This window comes from Beta vulgaris, chromosome 5 (genome assembly GCF_026745355.1).
Source record: "Beta vulgaris subsp. vulgaris cultivar EL10 chromosome 5, EL10.2, whole genome shotgun sequence".
NCBI lineage: Eukaryota > Viridiplantae > Streptophyta > Magnoliopsida > Caryophyllales > Amaranthaceae > Beta > Beta vulgaris.
Genome location: NC_079206.1, coordinates 23,726,037 through 23,743,172, shown reverse-complemented (window position 1 = coordinate 23,743,172; position 17,136 = coordinate 23,726,037). Strand labels below are relative to the sequence as shown.

The 17,136-nt window shown below is 36.0% G+C and overlaps 1 long non-coding RNA gene across 1 annotated transcript; it reads left to right on the top strand.

Moving 5' to 3' along the window:
• Window positions 1-8,321: 8,321 nt before the first annotated feature.
• Window positions 8,322-9,196, top strand: LOC130591584 (uncharacterized). Its single transcript, XR_008969408.1, has 2 exons — window positions 8,322-8,446; window positions 8,509-9,196. It is a non-coding gene; the product is annotated as an uncharacterized LOC130591584 (long non-coding RNA).
• Window positions 9,197-17,136: the final 7,940 nt, after the last annotated feature.

Here is a 17,136-nt window from a genome sequence, read left to right as displayed (position 1 = left end):
TGACTTAGACCTAGGAAGAAAATCTTCATGATACCAGTATTAGGCATATCGGTTTGTATCGAGCACCTTGTCGGTGTCTTACGCCTGTGTCATCAGCAACGAGCCTTGGCCTGGTCCGTTTATATCTTATAAGGTCTACAGGCCTAAAGATAAGTACAAAAAGATGAAAGATTTTTATCTAGCCAAGGACACTCTCGTCACTATAAGTACACCATAATCTAAGTCATTAGGGTACATTCACAATCTTTAGCATATAATATTTGAGAGCTAACGGCTTTTACCTTACTGACTTAGGCTTTGTAGTGGAGTTCCTTGGATCAACCCCCAAGGTCATTAGTTTACATGTTTAGTGTTGCAAGTTTTCGACCGGCTTACTAAAGTGAAGATGTCGGTTCACCCCCAGCGCAATTATCTCATACCAGAACAATTCGCGCTAGGAGGGGTGAACTATACCTTACTAAAAAGTGTAAGCCACTTAGTTGCTCACTATCTTTATCCCATGAATCTTAAGCACTACACAGCAGCGGGCAAGCAACCTCTATGTATGCCGCCAATTGATGTGAACAACAACATTATTACGGATCACCCACCTGCCTTTATCACCTCCAAATCGGTTATTGGCTCCTCTTAGCTGGCTGTGAATAAGCCAAGGAAACTGCTAAGGCCTCCAAGCCCAACATATTTGAGTCCATTTAGCACATGTTCACACTTGAGCAGCTGTAGAGCACGACTGAAGTACGTACTACAAGCGACAGCAGGTCAGTCGCCTCAAGACCGCAATACTTGGTAAGATCCCTTGACTAGCCACACAGCCCTATAAAAAAAATACGATCTTTTGCGGGTGGCCGGAAGTGGAGCACAACTAGTATGATGATCCAGATCATGAGGAAAGCACATTTAGAATGACCGCTACTGAGCCGATGAACGATAGAACTTTATTCAAGCCAACAGTAAGACCTAGGAGTCATTCCAGTCTAAAAGGATTGATTAGGCATGTGCACGAAATCAGGTGAATCCCAGCCGACATCGCGCCATAATGGCGCCTCGATTGTCTCATTTTATCACTTCTATTCTCTAAGAGACGATAATCAAGATTCCGAAATGCAAATATGATGTCAATAGTGAACCTGAAGGCCACATCTTTGTTTATGATGGACACATGTTGTTGTACACCAACACCGACTCAATCTAGTGTAAAGTGTTCCCTTCAACCCTATCTGGCGTGGTACAAACTTGGTTCAAGAGGATAACGTGACCAATAACAATCTATGACTTCCGGCAGAACTCTGCTATGTTCATTAATTTCTTATTTGATAAAAAAAAAAAAAAAAAAAAAGAAAAAAAAGATATTGTATAGAGTTGTCCAAGTTCCAAACCGATTTGATTAGATCGCCAAGATCATCATGGTCAAACCGTCGAAGTATCTTGACTTAGACCTAGGAAGAAAATCTTCATGATACTAGTATTAGGCATATCGGTTTGTATCGAGCACCTTGTCGGTGTCTTACGTATGTGCCATCAACAACGAGCCTTGGCCTGGTCCGTTTGTATCTTATAAGGTCTATAGGCCTAAAGATAAGTACAAAAGATTAAAGATTTTAATCTAGCCAATAGGAGACGTGTCCTATCTTGCTAAGAACACTCTCACCACTATAAGTACACCATAATCTGAGTCATTAAAGGTACATTCACAATCTTTAGCATATAATATTTGAGAGCTAACGGCTTTTACCTTACTGACTTAGGCTTTATAGTGGAGTTCCTTGGATCAACCCCCGGGGTCATTAGTTTATATGTTTAGTGTTGCAAGCCAACACTAAGACCCATGAGTCATTCCAGTCTAAAAGGATTGATTAGGCATGTGCACGAAATCAGGTGAATCCCAGCCGACATCGCGCCATAATGGCGCCTCAATTGTCTCATTTTATCACTTCTATTCTCTAAGAAACGATGAAGAAAATCAAAATGGCGAAATGCAAATATAATGTCAAGAGTGAACCTAAAGACCACATCTTTGTTTATGACGGACACATGTTGTTGTACACCAACACCGACTCAATCTAGTGTAAAGTGTTCCCTTCAACCCTATCTGGCGTGGCACAAACTTGGTTCAAGAGGATAATGTGACCGGTAACAATCTATGCCTTCCGGCAGAACTCTGCTATGTTCATTACCCACTTTGTGAGCAATAAGAGGAGGGGAAAGGAAGACATGCATGAGAGCTTATATCAATCAAGAAAGGGGAGAAGGAGATTTTGAGGAATTATATTGGTTGTTTCAATGTTGAGGTTGTTACCATCTCCAATCTACAGCAGGAAGCGGTTGTCATCTTAATACTAATGATGGGACTGAAAGAAGGAACCTTTTTCATAAGCTAATTTGGCCAGAAGAAGTTGACTAGCTTGTCAAATGTACTCGGGAAAGCTAATGATTTCATTGGAGGTGAGGAATTCGACAAGCCGACATCTTCTAAACGGTCTGAGGGAGATAACAAGGAAAAGGAGAAGGAGAAAGAAAAGAGCAACAAGGATAAGCGACATGATGGCTCTCACAGAAGAGAAGAGAGCAACATTGTGAACAAAGGTTGGGAGAACATATCAAATGGTACCACTCATACGCTCCACTTTCCACCATAAGTACTACAATCCCTACGGGATATAGTCCTACGCTCTTTGGCTATGTCTACCCCCGACAAAGTTTACTCTAATGCAGGAATGAACGACCTATCATAATTAAAGTCACTAGCGGTTATAGGAGGTGGGTCTCAAAATTATTTTGGGAGTATGACGCTGAAGACATGTCTAAGATACCAAAATTAAACCTACTCAAGGTTGAAGAAGTGGGTGTCACCTAAAAAAATGGAAGGAGAGAGAAAGGTTGCATAGCTCAAGCAGTCGAAATTTCCACTGAGATTCTCGGAGCTTGAAAATCGGCCGGAAAGCTAGTAAAACTGCACAATTATGAAACGGAAACCGCCGATTGAGAAATGCAAGTGTTTTGAACAAATTTGAGCATGAATTAGAGGAGAAATCAATGAAATAAGTTTCGTGAAACTAGAGGAGATTGTCGAAGAAAACTTACTTGGGGTTTTGAAGTTGAGTGAAATGGGAAATGGGGGAAAATCCCTATATAATGGCATTCTAATTACTGAGAGTATAAGACACTTCAACTGCCCTCCTCAGATGTCACCCCCACAAACGTCCATCAATCAAACAGTTACCTATGAGTTAACAACATGTGGTACGAGTATCGAGGTGACGCTTCGTCTTCAGCAAGCCTAAGTTATGTTTCACCCACCACACCGGATCTTAAAAATCCAAGAGTTGACTGACTGTTACAACACTCATGACAGCTTCATTCTTGGCAAAGCAAGATATGGATGTACCAGTCATACCGGCTTGGGGGCTAGTTGTATGGGGGTTGTCCAAGTTCTATATTGGTCCGATTAGACCGGGCAAGACCGTCATGGTCAAACCACCAAGGTGTCTTGACTTAGACCTAGGAAGAGAATGTTCATGATGCCGGTATTATAGGCACACGTTCTATACCGAGCACCTTGTTGGTGTCTTACACCTGGGCAATTAGCAATGAACATAGGCATATTCCGATTTTATCTTATAAGGCATATGGACCTAAAAATAAGTACAAATGGAGGATATATTTTAAATTTTTTATCTAACCAATAGGAGAAGTGTCATATCTTGTCAACGACACTCCTGGCCACTATAGATACTCCATGATCTGAATCATCAAGGTACGCTCATAATCATCAGCATACAATATTTGAGAGCTACCGACTTTTACTTTACTAACTTAGACATCGACTGGGCGTTCCTCGAATCAGTCCTAAATGTTATTTTATGTGTTCTGTGTTGAAGGTTTCCACCAGCTTACTAGAATGAAGATACCGGTTTACCCCATAGCAGTTTTTCCATCCAGAATGCTCTACCCGAAACTTAGATACGCAATATAAGGATATCAAAACAATTGGGTGAATCACATAAAACCATTAAGTTCATCTATATTCTTTCCATATAAAGTAAATCAAATTTGATCTTACACTTGTTAGTTATTGTTTTTTCAAAATTGACTTTGTTTTTCATGAACGTGGTCTAGATTGTTTATTATCGTTTGAGTTATATATAGGACTTCCTTAAAGTTGGTTGGAATAAGTCCAACTGTTTCCATGCAAGATAGTTGTATTTAATGTAATACTTCATACTACCTACTTTTACTTTTATATACTTGTAGTATTTTGACTTTTGCACTATTGTAAATTTTGATTGAAATATATTGTAATACTCTTTATGATTGTTTTGAAAGGGGTCTAGCAAATTACTTATACTAATAAGATGCCTCTTTTTTTTAGGAATCCCTTTCCTAAATTACTCGAAAGTTAAATGTACTTGACTGGGAGTAGTCTTGAAATAGGTTATCTGCTGGGAAGTTTCTCAGAGTGTACATGAGTGTGGACCAAATTTACAAAAGAACTTTTGTTGGTTCGTGAGGAGAGTTGTTAGCCTTAGATGCACATTGGTGACGATTGACTCGACTTCATAGAGGGTCGGGGTGCTACATATATTGATTAATAGTATATAAAATGAATTTTAAGTATGCAAAATAGTGTTATATTTATTAGAATAAAAAATTTACGAATATCAACTTCTATAGTATTCACTAATTAATAGACAATTCAAAAGATAGTATTGTGTGTTAACAAGCCTGGATAATAAAGCATTATTACAAAAATAAACAACCGAGGAACATAATAAAACGAAAAACCTTAGAGATGGCAATGTTGTTGCTCATTATTTAGCTAAATTAATTCCTTTTGGTACGTAACAAGTGTAAATTAATTCCTTTTGGTACACAACAAGTATGGGAAAATCATTATCCACAGAATTCCTCCTTATTTGGATACTTAGTCCTTGAATTATTAATCTAGCTTCCTTTACCTCTCAAAAAAAAAAAATTAACGAACAACCTATTATGTCCACTGGCGGATCTATGAAGTGACAAGTGGTAGCAATAATATACTATAGAATTTTGTTTGAGCTTCACCACTATTAAGAGCAGTGCACGTTTTTAATGATCTAGTAATACTCAACTAAGGACCCATTTGGTTGAATCTTTTGGTACTGGATACAAAATTTGCTCTTTAATTAATAATTGTAGCATATTACTAGATACACCTAGGTGTGCTTAGGTGCACCGAAGCCAATTTTCACTCATTTTCAAAGTATTTGCTCATTTGATAGTTGTTTTAAATCACTTTAAAATCAATTTTATGCATTTGAAAATTATTCTACTTATTATTTCGAACATTTCAAATTTGAATTTGCGTATTTTCAATTTTTTTCGCTCATTTGACCAGGTATACCGAGAGTTACATACACTCAAGTGTATGATACTACAGGAGTTGTAATAAGATGTCTTGCTTAGAGGTGATTATGAGCCGGGTCGGGTTTTGGCCAAAAAAAATAGCCCGTTTCGGGTCAAAGTCGCGGGCTGGGCCAAGGTTCGGGCCAAAAAATCTGCACCAAAGCCCGTTATTTTGGGTCAAGCCTAGCGGACTTTTCGGGCCATTTTCAAGTTGGATCAAAATTTAGCCTGTTTTTCCAAATCTAGGTTGTTCGTAGTCCGAAATTTTTGCCCAAAAAATCGTGACCAAAACCCGCCTATTTTCTAGGCGGGCTCACCTTGATCACCTCTAGTCTTGTTTGATTTGTTCTAATGAGCATATTAAGAATATCAAACTTATGTGCTTTAACTAATATACAATTAATGATATTGATGATATATATTGTGCATTGGCAAATGTGTGAAATCAAATAGAAAAAAGATTTTGATTCAGAGGGGGTATTTATTTTTTGTTAAAATAGATGGGCCCGTCAAACTTCGAAATCCTAGCCTAGCCTTAATAATACTAGTTTTTTCTGCACGCTATGCGTGCGGTGACATTTTAGGCATAACTATTGCTCAATATTAAAAGAAATGAAAAATAAAATTATGAAAATACATATCTACGCTCACTTTCATTTGGTGAGTGAGTAAGAAGTATTTAGATACTTACAAATAGTATCTAAAAATATTTTAAAGTAACTATCAGTGATGAAATTGCATATCCAAGTAATTAATGAAGAAACTACATTTTTTTTAAGTTTGTATTTGTGATTAATATTGTATATGAGTTGTCTTTGTAATGAGAATATTATATTTTTTTATTGTCCGTGGTATTAAATTTTGGTATGTTCTTGATTACGAATTTTTTTAGTTGATTGGATCTAAATTTAATTTGATTGAATCTTTTTTGTTGGCAAGTTTATGTGATTGACAATTATATGAGTTAATTGGATTCAGTAGAGATTTGGTTGAATTATTTTGGTAAGTTTTAGTGTGTTGGTTTTATGTTGTGAAGGGGTAAATATGTAAATTCAAAGGGGGGCGCTATTGCTCCCCCCCTTGACTTATATAATAGAGATAGGAACTTTTGGAAGGTTATGGATGCTACTTAAGGTAAGTCATATGGCAGTATTCTTAATTCTTGTATACTTATATTGTTTGTCGTTTGATGTCACCTCTAATTGAAAATCCTGGATTTATCAGTGGTATTTAGATGTTTAGGTGTTTTAGTTTTGAAAAAATTGCCAAAAAAATCTTTTCAAAAGTTTATTTTTATGAAAAAAACTTTTTAAAGCATTATTTGTAAAAAAAACCACACGTAATTTTCTTTGTAAGATGAAATCTATTTCCATTTTCGGCGTGGTTTCTGGGATGCATAGGGTTGGTGTTGCAGTTAATAGAAATAGGAGGTTAAAGGAAGATAGAAAGATCACCTCTATGAATCTTAAAAACCACACTGAAAAAAAGAAAAAAGGTTTTAAATTGCAAAGAAAATTATGTTTGTGGTTTTCTTTTTTTTCAAAAATTGATCTTTTAAAAATCTTTTTTCACAAAATTGATCTTCTAAAAATCTTTTTGACTAATTTCTCTTTAGTTTTACCATGAGAATTGGCTCTTAATGTGTATGATAATTCATAAGGTACTACAAGTTAAAAAGTATACACTTAAAAAGTATACACTTACTACTGCAAATAAGAAATCTGATCATTAGCATAGAACGATAATTAATTATTATGCATAAAGTTTGAATGTGATTTTCAGGATAGTGATACGTGTAACTTCTAGCACACATTTTATTTGAAGAGTCTATCACTAGTAACGCAAAAAGTAAGTTGCGGGACATTTTTTTTTTTTTGGGAAGAAGCAAGTTGCGGGACATCCTCACGAGTAAAAGTCTATCACTATTAGTTTTCTGTTTTTGGTTTTATAAATGTAAAAGTCATATGATATGTTAAATTTTGTGGTTGAACTCCATTAATGGAGTTTAGACAAAGAAATGGAAGAAACAGTAGAGAGAGGAGGAGAGGTGAGAGAAGGATAATAGGAGAGAAAAACTAAAGACTACATTGTATTATCTTGATAAAAGTGAGTAAGTATTACAAGTATCTCCTATTTATACTAATTATCATATTAGTATAATCTAACAAACTAAACCAAACTAATAACAACTAACAATCTCTAACAACTTAATACCTATACTTCAACATTCCCCGAAAAACATGTTCAGTTTGAACTGATGGAGGGAAGATGACATAGTTGCACCCTTTTCAAATGATCGGAGCAGTCTGTAAGTGTCTTCTACTTCTTCTAAGAATCCACCTCTTGCGTATAGTTTGATCAAGGAGTTGCAAATCACATCATTCAACAAGAGACCTGCCTTTTAAGAGCGCCAATATAGTCGATGGCATCTGTAACATTTCCACTTTCTGCAAAAGCATTAATCAGCATACCATAAAGAACAACATCATCCTGCACCTCATAACCAATCATCTCCTGGTACAAGCCTTGTGCCAATTCCAACTGACCAAGCTTTGCAAGGCTTGAGATTAGGCACAGTGTGGAACACAATCATATGAAAAGCACCAATACACCATATCACTAACAATACACCAATTATCAATACACCAACGCAGCAACAGAATCACTAACAAGCAACTGCCTATCCTCCAACCATATGAACCAATCACCAAGCTACATCACAACATCACTGAACCCAACCACCACTCACAACACACCAAGTTTTAACAAAAATGATCACAGAACATAAAAGGAGAAAATAATGTGAAAGTGTGAAACATAAAGTGACGAAGTAGAATGATGAAGTAACAATGAAGGTTTATGAAAGTATGGAAAGAAATTACACAAATGACCATCTAATAGGTCATGAAATTGTCCGCTTATAGATCATGGAAAATAGCCTCAATGGGCACAATAAGATGACCATCTATGGGTCACAATAAAATTTTGAGAATTTTGGAGGTTAAAGTCATAAGACTATAGAGAATTTTGGAGGTTAAAGTCATAAGACTATCAAATTTTGGAGGTTAAAGTCATAAGACTATCAAATTTTGGAGGTTAAAGTCATAAGACTATCAAATTTTGGAGGTTAAAGTCATAAGACTAACAAAGGCCACTATGGGCACAAAATAAGCCACTATGGGCATACAAGGCCACTATGGGCATAAGAAAGGCCACTATGGGTCCAAAAATGACCTCTATGGGTCCAAGAAAAGCCTCTAATGGGCACAAAAACAGACCACTATGGGTCACAACAAGCCACTATGGGCAAAATCAAGAAGAGGGAATATGGAAAGAATAAAAGAGAAAATGAATGTGTTTAGAAGAAGGAAAGAAAATGTTGAAAGAATCAAGAGTGTGAGAATTTATCTCACAAATCAGAATTGAAGAATCAGAAAGAAAATTTCAGAAAGCATACAAATTCACCTCCATCATCCAACAAATTCACCAACTCATCATGTACTCAACCATTACATACAATAACAAATTCAACACTACAACTTCAATCTAAGAACACCTAATACCAACTTCAATCATCAATCTCAATCTCAATCTCAATCAAACACCAATAAAACCAGAACATCAATACAACAATAATAAACCCAGAAAACATTGTCAGTTGAATTATTACCGGAGTAACTGTGCATATAACTTGGCGAAATCAACAAGTTACCGATGAAAACTTGCAGTTGAAAGCTTGAGCCGAAAAACAAGAATCAAATCTTGAATGCTTCGAATAAGATTTCATAATTCGTAGAGGAGATAATAGTGAAAATCGCGAGCAAAAACAGCAAGCAAACATCAAAACGACGATTCCCCAATACCACCAAAATAAAATTCCCCAATATTAGTGGAAATTCGAAACCATCGATCTATACTAGAGAAAAAAAAAACAACCGGAATCTTGAGTGCAAAAGATCAAGAAGGATGAAGTTGATGAATCAGCAAATGAGTCTTACGTTGATTTGATGAAAGCAATTCGCGAAGCAACAATTTGTGGCTAATAGTTTAAATTCAAACAATTAAGAGGAAAATGGAAGAACCCTAGAAATTGGGAAAACCAAGAATCGAAAAATTATTTGATTTCTGGTTCGAAAATTTAATGGTGAGTGAAAAAAAACAGAAGACAATTGAGCAAATTCGAGCCTACTTTTGGACGAAATTTCGAGCAGAAAAAATTAGGAAAAGATGAATTAAGGATTTACAATTGAACGAAATTGTGCGAAATATTGACTAGAATCCAGAAATTTTCATTGTGAAATTCGAATTAATTTCGTCCGAAAAATGAAGAAAGAAGAAGAAATTGGTTCGAATTTGAGAAGAGTCCGACCAATTTGTGAGAAATGCAAGAAAATGAAAAATTTGAGGAAATTTTGATGAAAGGAGAAATAAGCTGATGTTTATGAAATTTAGAACGGAAAGTTACAGAATTATTGAGCAAGGATCGATATCATGCTCTGATACCATGTTAACTTTTGTGGTTGAACTCCATTAATGGAGTTTAGACAAAGAAATGGAAGAAACAGTAGAGAGAGGAGGAGAGGTGAGAGAAGGATAATAGAGAGAAAAAAAACTAAAGACTACATTGTATTATCTTGATAAAAGTGAGTAAGTATTACAAGTATCTCCTATTTATACTAATTATCATATTAGTATAATCTAACAAACTAAACCAAACTAATAACAACTAACAATCTCTAACAACCTAATACCTATACTTCAACATGATATTAAGGTATGATAAATTTAAAATTAGTTATACTTATGGTCTGTTTTTTTGGATTGAATTGAACTGAATTGAACTAAAATAAATGAAAACTTTAATAGGTAATTAACTGAACTGAACTGAACAAAATTGAAATTAACTGATTTAATTGAACTGAATTAAAAATAAATCCAAATAACATGAACTTATACTAAACATATCAATTTAAAATACTGATAACAAAATACTCATAAGTACTTCTTTTATTTACATATTTTTATTTTTGCTGTGCGAAAACTAAAAATGAAAAGGATAACAAAGGAGTCTTTTTAGATAAAGCACCCGGCAAATCAAGGTTGTAATACTATTTCTAGAAAGAAATCACATCCAGTTTATATTTAGCAAATCTCGTGATTCATAAATCTTCCTCTACGTACACGGCAATTTGACAAGTTAGCAATACTAGCAAACATATAGGTGATCAACACTAGTTTGAACACTTTTTGGAGTCTTTATGATTCTTTTATTTTGTCAACTTTAATTTAGGGGATTTGTTATTGTATCACCTTTGTATTTTCCACACTCTATGGGTCTTTTTAAATAATATAATTACGATGCAACTTTTGAATAATGATATACTTTTTTATGGCTATTTTTTTTTTAAACGAAAAATCGCACATTAATAATTAAAAGCGAAAGTACAACCTAATGTTAATACAACCAAATTTAAACCAAACAAACAAACCTAAATGAGCTCGTATATTCCAGTTAAAACCAAAATAAGTAAAACTGATACAACAACATTTAGGAAGGGGGGAATCGTTGGTCAGTGCATGTGATGGTGGATTTGAACCTCAGAATGTTGATGGAAGTGGTAGAAGAAACGGATGGCGGTGACGATCCGGACACTGATGAACAACTAACGGTGAGCGTCGCTTCTCGCGGCATGAGCAATACCAGCAATCTGCTTTATTGCTTGGGATTCTGGGCTCATGATCTTTTGAAGAGTCATGCTCCGTTGTGATTCTTTACTCTCGCTCGAGACTATTTCAGGTTTCTCCATGAGGTAGGAGAAACATATATGAGTGGAAGTGCTGAAAACCCCCAGGTGCAAATGGGGTGCCGCCTTCAGATTTGAAGTTGTCAAGGCAATGATCATGAAGATCAATGCCAAGCTAAAAACAGAGCCAAATAAGTGGAGCTCTCGAACACACCTTCGGTTTGCAAAATCGGAAAACATACGTCCCATCCATGAAAACCTAGCATCGTCTCGTCCATACTCGCGAACTTCTTGAGTCCCCTTGTCCTTCAACACAAATTCTCAAAAAACGACATATACTACTGTAACAAGTTGGAACCACCAAAGCTGGCCCAATTGATAAACACTTGTCGATGGCCACAACCAACTACATACAACATCTTTATCAACCCAAAAACAACCCACTCTTATTATTCGGAGATTTAACGTGCCTTTTAAGAAAGAAAAAACTGATATAACTAATTGAAAACTCCAACAGCCAGGGGGGAGGAAAAGGGAAAGCCCGACACTAACAGGGGAAAAGCGAAAGGGGGAGCCAACACTAACTGGGGGTAGAGGATAGGGGTGCCGAAGACAAAAACAGGGGAGAGAGAGGGGAAGCCCAAAACAACCACAAGACTAAATATGGGATTGTGCTTACTAGACACGAGGGCGGTGACAGGGACCATGGACACAAACAAATCGACAACAATGGAGAGGGGGCAAGACTAACCAACGCAAAACTACCCAGAAGACACCGACGGAATGGGGGACCGGAAAGGGAAAAGGAACCGGCGAAGAGGATGTAAATACCAAATTAAAGGACTGCAGGAGAGGGGTTGGGGTGAGGCAACGGCGGAGGAGGAGAGAGGAGGAGAGACGAAATTAAAGAAAGGGGAAGGGGAAGGACTGACTGGGGCAAGCAAGAACAGAGGAGTAAGAGGGGGAGGGGGAAAGCGGCAATCAGACATGGAGGCAAGGACACAAATTCGATGGAAAACACCGATGGAGACCCTTACTCCATTGCACTGAAGCGACGTACAAAAACCAATGCAAAACAACAAAAATAGGACACTTTACCTACGCTATAGCACGGAAGACAAGCTCGCTGGTGACCGGTAGAGTGGCAGGCCACCAGCGTGCCAAGGGTGGCAGCTGTTAGGGTTTGTGTTTGGCTGCTAGGGTTTATGTGGGGCGAGAGAGTAGAAGTTTTTGGGCTGAGTTCTTTTTGAAAGTTGTGTAAGTTTTTTTTTATGGCTAAAACACTGATATATGATCGCAATAGAGATTTCATAGATAAAATCGGCACAATTGAATGACATTGTAAACTTTACAGTTCTATTAGAAAGTAACCATAATAATTGATATATGTCATTTTATAATTCGTCGAAATCTTAAATAACTAATATTAAGATACCATTATAGATATATGTCATTTTATAATTCTTGAAATCTTGAAATACGTAATATGCCGAATCATCTTATGAACAATGCATTGAAAGGATATGACTACGATATTGTAAAGACAAAGGCAATTCCCAAAAACCAATGCAAAACAACAAAAATAGGACACTTTACCTACGCTATAGCACGGAAGACAAGCTCGCTGGTGACCGGTAGAGTGGCAGGCCACCAGCGTGCCTGCAAGGGTGGCAGCTGTTAGGGTTTGTGTTTGGCTGCTAGGGTTTATGTGGGGCGAGAGAGTAGAAGTTTTTGGGCTGAGTTCTTTTTGAAAGTTGTGTAAGTTTTTTTTTATGGCTAAAACACTGATATATGATCGCAATAGAGATTTCATAGATAAAATCGGCACAATTGAATGACATTGTAAACTTTACAGTTCTATTAGAAAGTAACCATAATAATTGATATATGTCATTTTATAATTCGTCGAAATCTTAAATAACTAATATTAAGATACCATTATAGATATATGTCATTTTATAATTCTTGAAATCTTGAAATACGTAATATGCCGAATCATCTTATGAACAATGCATTGAAAGGATATGACTACGATATTGTAAAGACAAAGGCAATTCCCTTCTTTTTCTATCACGAAATTGTCGAATCTCCATATGAGTTACTTTCAGAGAGTTATACATACAAATGGTTGGTAGACTTCTTGATTATTAATTCTACCTCTCATTAAGATTGATAAATCCATAAATTAAACGAAACAAACATATTTCATTTTTCCATTCAACATTGCCTAAACTTAGAAAAAGTACCCTCTTTTCCACCAAAAAAAAAAGAACATATATAGGATAATGTTGTTTTGTAGTTATAGGTATGGGTAGGAAGAGAAAATCAGGCGCAGCAGCTGGGTGGTTTGGGCACATTAGCACATGAGACGCAGGTGATAACGAAAGTGTTAGATCTTGTTGCACCGCACCACAATCACTATATAATGTCACCTACGCGCTTTGGACCGACACTCCTCACTATCACTATCAAGAAAATGCAAAATCTACTCAGTCATCTAAGACCACTGTTTACTCCACTTCCTACCTAGTTAATATTTTATTCTTGTTGCATTTAAGTAGTCAACCACTTAACGCCATTTCTTTTCTTTTTCCCTCTTCATTTTATAAATGATTTGGGGAACTATTACATCAACATTCTTATAATGATACTGTTGTTTTAATGGTAAAGGTATGAAGCTACCCTCCTTGTTAGGGGAATATCTAACGAATTTAACCAAGTTATGATACGTTACAAGTGTTACCAAAATTACGGTTTTCACTCATTAATAATAGTTATGTTGTGAAAACAGTGGAATGACCAATTCTACCGTTGAACACAGTGAAGTCCACTGTCATGCATTCAATGCATGGTAAGTTTTTCTTGCCGTTATTGTTGATTTATGCAAATACACAGTAAGATTTGTGCCTATAAATACTACCATTTGTGAATACACCGAACATCAATGCAATACAATACTCTCTGATATATTTGCATAACTTCTCTCTCTATTTCTCACAACACGTTATCAGCACCAGTGTTCTACCGAAATTTTTTTTTTAAGGTATCTTTAAAATTTTTACATCCATTTTGTTTTTAAGTTTAAATTTTTTTTCTCCAAGCCCAACCCTTTTACTACCCGAACATGGACCAACAAAGTAACGGGATTAACATTGTTTTACACAATGTCTCTGTCTCGGGTATTTATTTTTGGATAGAGCGAAACAATGTGCCATTCACTACCAACCCAGCGAGGGGAACTGTAATACAGCCCCGACCCAGTAACCGTAACAACGGTACAAATACTCATACCAGAGAAAACCCACAAACCCCTGTTCCCAACACCAATAATAATCCTCCTATACAACCAGCTGAAAATCAACCTCCACCCAGTAATAAAAGATAGAGATGAACAGGAAGAAACTAGTAGTAAACGTCACCATACTACTAACGCAGAAAACAAATAATTTTAACGCCACCTTCATGGAGGGCAAGGACATTTTATTTACGTTATTTTATTTTATCTGCTCTTAAACCGCCTATATGGACAGGTTAATTTTTTTTATTGCCACCTATATGGACGGCCTAGTGAAGTGATAGCATTATTATGTCTTATATGTGCAATAATGTCGTATGTATGCAGGGAACAAGCATTCAGAACATTATTATATATTATTGTCTCTAATCTTCTACTTTTTTTGCATTTATAGTTACATATATTATATTACCAATTTACTAGCATGCTCTAATATATATTTGTCAATATTAGAATTTTATTGCGTTGTATATTTTTTAACTGTATATGAACTGCACAGTTAGGGATAACCCTCTATAAAAGCGGATTACCATCCCCATTTTCACCACATATCCCTTATCTTCTTCCGATTTTTTTTCTCTAAACCCACAAATTTTTTTCCTTCTTCCTCAACCTTCCGGCCACCATGTTTAACGCCGACGACAACCGTCCTCCACCCTCATCTTCCTCTTTTGAAGAGGATTTTAGGAAAATAAAACTCTACTTATTTCTTATAGCCGGTTTCTTTTTCCTCCTCATGGCATTAATGATATATCTCCTAATACATAAATAGGAGACAAAAAAAAAATATTCCCCCCGGAAGAATGGCGAAAAATGCACATGAATATCAATTTTTTTTGTCTTTAAGTGCATTTTAGGAAGTTTTTTTTTTCTTCACTTGTTGTATTTTGTTTCTATTTTTGGTATTTTTTTTCTTTTTTTTTGCTTAGCTTCATTATTGTTGTACGCTATTTTTAGTTTTTTTGTTTGTTTATTATTTATCTATAATAATAATGATATAAATCAGGGGGAGATAATATATATATGTGATTTATCATCATTACTAATTTCAAATATTTACCTATTTGTAGTCAAAAGAATGGGAGATCTAGTGAAAAGACAATTTAACATACTAGATCTATCTGGGCAAAAGTTTTTAGAATGGACGGTGGACGCCCAAATGAATTTAAAGGCCCAAGGACTGGAACATACAATTAAAGATGTGACAACCCAACAAGGGGATGCAACTACAACAGCCGCATCAGTTAAAATTGCGACTGTACAAGAAAAGGCAAAAGCCTTAGTCCTCCTAAGACATCATTTACATGAAAGTTTAAAAAGTGAATATCTACTTGTGGATGATCCAAAAGAACTATGGGATAGCCTAAATGAAAGATATGGGCATCACAAAAATGTGCTTCTCCCAAAGGCACATTATGACTGGACCAATCTGAGGTTCCAGGATTTTAAAACGGTCAGTGATTACAATTCAACATTGTTTAGAATTGTATCATTGTTAAGATATTGTGATCATCCCATCACAGAAGAGCAAATGATAAACAAAACGCTCTCCACTTTCCACGCCTCTAATATCATATTGGCAGAACAATACAGGTTCAGAGCTTTCAAAAAGTACTCTGAGCTAATCTCAGTACTACTTGTGGCTGAACAAAATAATGATCTTTTGCTGAAAAATCATAATCTTAGACCTACGGGGTCTTCAGCCACTCATGAGATAAATGCAATAGAAAGCTCTAATCCACCAGAAGCAAATGCTATACATAGTGGTGGACGCGGTAATTACAACGGTCGTGGGAGAGGACGTGGTAATTACCGTGGCCGAGGGCGTGGACGTGGAAGAGGCCGATTTTCCCCAAGAAATAATAATTTTAAACATTCTGATAAAAATTGGGGACAATCATCTGGAAATCAGAGGCAGACGTCCTATAAAGGAAATGATACTTGCCATAGATGTGGCATGACCGGGGCACTGGGGCCGCACATGTCGTACTGCCAAACATTTGGTAGATCTATATCAAGCTTCAATAAAAAACAAAGGAAAAAATGCTGAAGCAAACTTTGTTAATGAAGCCACTACATCCATGCCCAGCCTTGATGTTTCAGATTTTTTTATGGATGATGCTGAAGTTGAAAATAAGTTTGTTTAGATCACAATCGATTAATGTGCTTAGTTTATTTCAACTGCTTCAATATCCACTTTCATGTATTTGTTCCTTGATTATTAATAAAAATACGTATTTTTCTTATACTAATCATCGTATTTATTATTTATGAAGATATGAATTCATCAGAAGTTGGAACTAAAGAACAATGTCTCCTGGACAGTGGGACAACACACACCATATTGAAAAATAAAGAGTATTTTTCAAAACTTACAATATTCCAAGCAAATGTTAGTACAATTTCTGGGACAGCCAAGCTAATTGAAGGCTCTGGAAAAGCTTGCATTATATTTCCAAATGGGACAAAATTGATAATTAATGACGCATTATATTCGAGTAAATCTCGAAGGAACCTCATAAGTTTCAAAGATGTACGTCAGAATGGTTACCATTTGGAAACAATGACGGTGAACAAAGAGGAATTCATATGCCTAACGGAGAGAAAAACGGCAAGAAATACATCTATGAAAAATTGCCAGCAATTTCCTCGGGACTATATCGCATAGATATACGTCCGATTGAAATTAATATGATATCTAACCAGAAGTTAGAT